Genomic DNA, 6,354 nt, shown 5'->3' on the forward strand with positions numbered 1-6,354 from the left:
ACGAACAAATTTCACTTTTGTACAAGGAATCGGTTCCATTTTAATGGTACCATGATTTCAGAATCACTCTGTATATCGTTCTAACCGACGAAGATAACTCAGCAACTGTATATCGCCCATAAAAACGCAGACGTCGAATGTGCGACAAGTTGCTTCCTTGTAATTCGCGAAAGCTGCCAGTCTCTTTGGTTCGATGGTTAATTAGCGAGTTCTCGGCTTAAGAGCAGTAATCAACCGAGACAAAGACGACTCTGTTAACGCCTGTATGGCTCGGCTTTGCACTTCTTTTCCGCTTTGATGCATCCCAGAACACTACTTACGACAGTAAAAAGTTCTACATACTTCGAACTTCGCATGGCTATGCACAATGTTTGCTATTGATAGAATCGTCGTACAGTGATCCTGACCAAATAATTTTATGACCATTTTATGCATCTGTTGAACTAGAAAAAATATTACAACGAAATTTAAGCTATGAAAAACAAAAAAAATAATCCCTTTTTAATGATATCCGTCATAATATATCTCGCGTTTAGTTAGTGTTCTTTTTCTTAAAACTTTTTAATTCAATTGTTAATTGTTAATAATACATTTGTTCAATAGTGTGTTTAATGGTCTTTCAGGTGATTCAAAGTGCGTGATAAAGCATGTTTTGTATTGTGACGAGTAACATAATTCAAATACGTGCCACGAAAAATAAATAATGTTGAAAGTATATTTACCCATTAACAAATAATTGTTGCTTTTTGTATCGTACTTTCATAAACTAAAAAATAAAGGGTATATAATTTTAAAGAAGTTTTATGAAAATAACATTTTTTATCTCATTTCTTAACTTTAAATGCGAACATACATACAGGGTGTTCCGAATTTTTCCGTACACACTTCAGCAGTGTGTTCTACAATTAAAACTAAGACTAAAATGTTATATAACAAAATATCCATAAATGCTTTGTTAAGAAGTTATAACAAAAATATGAACTGTGAAACTCAACTCAGGACATTAAAATAAGAAAAAAAATTTTAAATAAAATAAAATAAATCTTTTGCAAACATTCGATATCGTGGGTTTCTTTGTAATTTACTGAACATAAACTTGAACAGTAATTCAAAATTGAAGAAAGAATATTTCAGCACCCAAGATAAATGATAGAAGCTAAACTATGATAAAGAAATGTTTAAGTTATCCATATAATTCTACGTTAAAAATATTTAATAAATAAAAAAGCATCACATTTCATATTTTTGTCATAACTTCTTAACAAAGCATTTATGAATCACTTGTTATGTAACACTTTAGTCTTATTTTTACTTATAGAATACACTGCTGAAGTAGAAGATAGAAAAATACGAAACACCCTGTAGATGTATATAGATATACCTATAAAATTATTGTTTTTTTTCTATACTTATTATTATGATGAATTAAAATAGTAATAAAGTTACATGTTGGAACTGCAATTTTGAAGAAATTTCGAAGAAAAGGAAAACTTGCTATGAAAAAGAGTTATCTTTAGAATGTTCAATTTTGATCGTTCTTTTCAATTGAAACTTTTATTAAATTCTATTAGTTGTTTCATTTTTCGAAGTTGAATTGGTAATAAATATAAATTAAACACACGTCGATTTAAAAACAGTTGATTTTTTGATGAAATGTCGCTGAATTCCTTGATTCAAACCACCGGGCACTGGAACGTTTCATGCGCGAAGAATTTTCCGTGGAAATCCATGTGTTGCAAGGCGCATTGAACTTTAATTGCACGCGATACTTTGCGTCAATTACAATTCGATTATTCCACAGGAATTGAACAATATTCCGGTCGAATTGGCGGACTCAGTGTTTACACGAGTTCGTATATTTCAATGCGAAACTCGGATTTACTTGGTAATCCGTTTACCGCTTGTTTGTCATCTCTTGTGACTTCTATTCTAGTATCTGCTGTTGTCAAATTGAAATAGTTCAGAAAGCAAAAATTACGCGACTCTTCAAACCTTTGCATTCCAGGAGCAACTCTCACAAAGAACATCCGCAATATGCTCCATCTTCAACCTCGTTTTTGTTAAAATTTTGCAACTACATAAAGAAGATTAGGGGACATATATTTTTTTAGCGGTGGTAAATCAAATTTTAAAAGTGAAACTACTCTCGAAGACTTGAAAACGATACAAGGAAATTAAAAAAAATTCTTGATGGGTTTTGTTTGAAAGTAACATCAATTAACACCATTTAATAACACCATTTACATTATTAAAATTTTGGAAATTGCGATGCATTGAAGTTTTTTTGTTTTACTTTACAATAAGCAACAGGTATGTTTATTTTATTTTTACATTATGCATACTGACAACTAGCTTTTTCATATTTTATTTTCATCAATTCGTTTAATCGTTTTCGAGGTATAACGGAACAAATACTCGATCAACCAGACAAACGGACAAATAAAAATTCTGAAAATTTCTTTTTTTTGTTGCTCTGGTATCGTGAAGTAGACCTAAAAATATCGAAAATTCGAGGGAAAAACAAAATTGCAATACCTGCCCTCACAGATTTATTTCTATGTGTAAGTTGGTTGGAAACGTACGATAAAATGAGTAAATATACAAATTATTTTACACTGTAGATTGTAGTGAATTTAAAAGTGGATGGCAAAATTATTGTACATATTGAAAGTACAGTTTAAAATTGTTAAAACTGGTCTTTTCTATAGGATTAATAACATTTTGTCAAAATAAAACATTAAGTTTTCTTTCCTAACTAACTTCAAGACTTGAAGTGTAGTGAAAATAACTAGGAGCTTCTAAAGTGCAAAATTGTCGTTGAAATTATCACGAACAAAACAAATTTTATAGGAGCAATGACTTAAAGTTGCTATTGTGATAAAGAATTCAAAACTAACATTAAAACTGTATTCAAAGTAATGTAGAGAAGTAGTGTTTTTATTTAAATATTTACACGGAATTAGTTATTTATAGATAATACAAGAAATTACATTTTAAATTAAGTTTATTTTCTTTTGAACAATATAGGATCATTTAAATTAAGAAGAAATTATATTCCTGTTTATTATATGGTCATTAATATGTGTGTGTGTGTGTGTGTGTGTATAATACTTATAATTCTCAAGGATTTGTGTCGTTAACAAGCAGGAAATTTTAGTGTTAGTATTTGCTTTTGCAAAAAATCTTAACCCCATGTCCATTTCTATTAAGACATTATACAAGGTAAAGTTTCTGTTAATCTTTAGACATTGTGACAGGTTAATATTTAACTTGTGTTTGTACTTATGCTGGGTGTTTGGCTACTTCTCGGAAAAATTTTAATGGGAGATTCTAAAGACCAAAATAAAGTGAAAATCAAGAATACTAATTTGTTGATTGAGGCTTCGTTAAAAAGTTATTAACGTTTAAAGTTCCAACTGTAGAACGACAATCTGCGAACAGCTGCGTACGCGTGATAGTGGTTCTCTCTCACAAAACTGTAAGGCTGTCGATGCGTCAGTAAGTAGAGTTTCTTATGCTAAGTAAGAACCACTATCGTGCGTACGCAGGTGTTCGCAGATTGCCGTTCTACAGGTTAACGAAGCCTCAATCAACAAATTAGTATTCTTGATTTTCGCCTTATTTTGGCTTCTAGAATCTCCCATTAAATATTTTCCGAGAGTTAGCCGATTATTAGCCGAACACCCAGTATATTCTATAGTAAAGTGGCTGAAGAGGACTTCTTTCTTGTGTATATGTAGAGGTGAGTTGATTTTATTTAATGTATAATTTATTTATGTATGTCAATATATCCAAAGTCGTCGAAATACTAATTCTTTCAGAGATTGTTTATCAAACGTTTTAGTTTTATTTTTGTTGATCAACGTTAAAATTCATGGATGGTATTATCCACTACATAACGTAAAATGGTACGCAGTTAAAAATGATTGGTGACCCCTGCCTGAAGAAGACATTTCCGTTTTTCGGATCAATATTTGAACTCATCTATGAGAATTATTTTAAGAAAAATTATAAAACATACAAAGTTGAACATTCACACAGTTATTTGCTTATTATTTTACTAAATAAACATAGATTTTCGAAAATTTTATTTAATTATTAATAATGTAGCGAGATGAGTCTTATCATTTTCGAACGTTCAAAACAATTAAATGAAATTTAGAATTTAACTATGTGATTGTGGCTATAGTTTGTACTAGAATAATGGATTAAAATGATTTTTAATTAAACGTCAAGTTTGTAACCTATTATTTTTAATTCTATAAAAAATTGTCTACTTTCATGATCTAAAAATATCTAATTGAAAATATTAAATGATAACTGGACATTGTTAACTTTGTTCAAGGTGAGTCTCGTAACCAGCTTTTTTCTATGTGAAAATTAAGAAGAAAATTTAATAATGCTTTTTATATACAGGGTGTTCCGCCACCCCTGGGAAAAATTTTAATGGGAGATTATAGAGGCCAAAATAAGACGAAAATCAAGAATACCAATTTGTTGATGGAGGCTTCGTTAAAAAGGTATTAACAATTATATTCAAAATTTTTTCATATCGTTCTAAAAAAATTATATTCGGTTGTGGAGATGAATTACAATCATTTTTGGTCATTACACATATCACCGAAATCCTACGCACTTTCGAGAAAAAAATTCCTTACCGAAAATCTAATTAGGTGCCTTCGACGAAAAAAAAATTTCAAATCGTTCTGGAAAAATTATTTTCGGTCGCGGGAGTCAATTACAATCATTTTTAGTGAATAGACATAACCCCAAATTCCTGCGCATTTTCGAGAAAAAAATTCAGTATGGGCGGAACTTTAAACGTTAATAACTTTTTAACAAAGCCTCCATCAACAAATTGATATTCTTGATTTTCGTCTTATTTTGGCCTTTGGAATCTCCCAGTAAAATTTTTCCCAAGGTTGGCCGAACATCCTGTATAAATCGATTCCATGGTTAATTCTGCGTATAAAAAGTATAATACAAAGTACATATAATCATCAACAACTAAATACTTTAAGAGATATTTCAGTTATAACTGTAGGCATTCTTCAAATTTTCAAATTTTTTTTTCGACTACATATTCTTAAAATATTAAGGAACCAAGAATTAAAAAAAATTTTAATTTTTTTGTGTCTATTAAATCAACATTTTTTAATTTTTTTAAATTAAAAGGATACATAGTATAAATAATGTTTGAAATTTGAAAAATTTCTGAAGATATGTACGTTTAAATAATGTACTAATCAGAAGTAAAACGAAGTATTTTTTAAAGACTTGAATTGTCGAAGACTTTATTTTGTTTATTTTATATACAGATTATCTGGAGAAATCTGTTTATGTAAAAACTATCAATAATTCCAAAATATTTTTGTATTGTATCTTTCAGTATATTTAAGAAAAAAATCAATATTTTCCTCTCAAAACCCAGAATACTTCCTTAAATAATTCTGTAAAAGTGTCAGAGATCGTTTGGACAGTAAACAATTTTGGTTCTTTCGTCGTAATGTTTTACCAAGATATACCTAAACCACTAAACTTTCACAATATTGCCTGAAAAAACGCTCACGAAAAAACGATTGCACTTTGTTTTCTTGCTGCCGGACATGATCTTTCGATTTCAATGGAAATAACGGGATCACAATGGATACGGTTCATCCGTGTTGAAAAGGTTAACAAGTATGAGGTGTAAGTGTATCGTTGAGAGCACGAATAGCGCACTTAACACTACGAAGCCTTGTGGGAATTGCTAGGCAATTCCTTGGCGTTAACCAGAAGCAACGCTAACTGTCAGCCGTTATACCGTCACGGACAGATCGTTTGAGCCTTCGCAGTGGAAAATTACATATTACCGCGGGACCGCAATAAGCAATTTGCCCGGTTGGACGCGTATTTCCAGCGTACTTTACCTTCGTAACCGGCCGCGACCGCAATCCACTTAGAGGTATGCACAAAGGGGTAACAAACAGCATACAAGGTGATATTTCGCAGGATTCTACGAGCCCTTTCCGTTATATAATCCTTCTTGCGAGAAAAGGCACGCAATCTTACCGCTTCATAGGTTTCTAGTCATCTTGTAGCGTTCATTCATTACGGGGGCAGTCTCATGTGTACGTTTCAAAATTTAACCATCTTTATTAATTTTTTTGAACTAAATGTTACTTCCAACGCTATAATTTATTTTCACAATTTACTTAACTATCCTTTGGAAATATAAAATAAATTTTTCAATAATTTTTATCGATTTTTCATGTTTTTATTACGCCCACAGTAAACATGTGTTTAAACACTGGCGTAGGTGATTGCAGTTCTCAAGGTTGACTAAATCAAAAAAATCAAAATGATTTTTATTCG

This window comes from Colletes gigas, unplaced genomic scaffold, assembly GCF_013123115.1.
Source record: "Colletes gigas isolate AHSC1104 unplaced genomic scaffold, ASM1312311v1 Colletes_gigas_Sc00046, whole genome shotgun sequence".
In the NCBI taxonomy this organism is placed as follows: domain Eukaryota; kingdom Metazoa; phylum Arthropoda; class Insecta; order Hymenoptera; family Colletidae; genus Colletes; species Colletes gigas.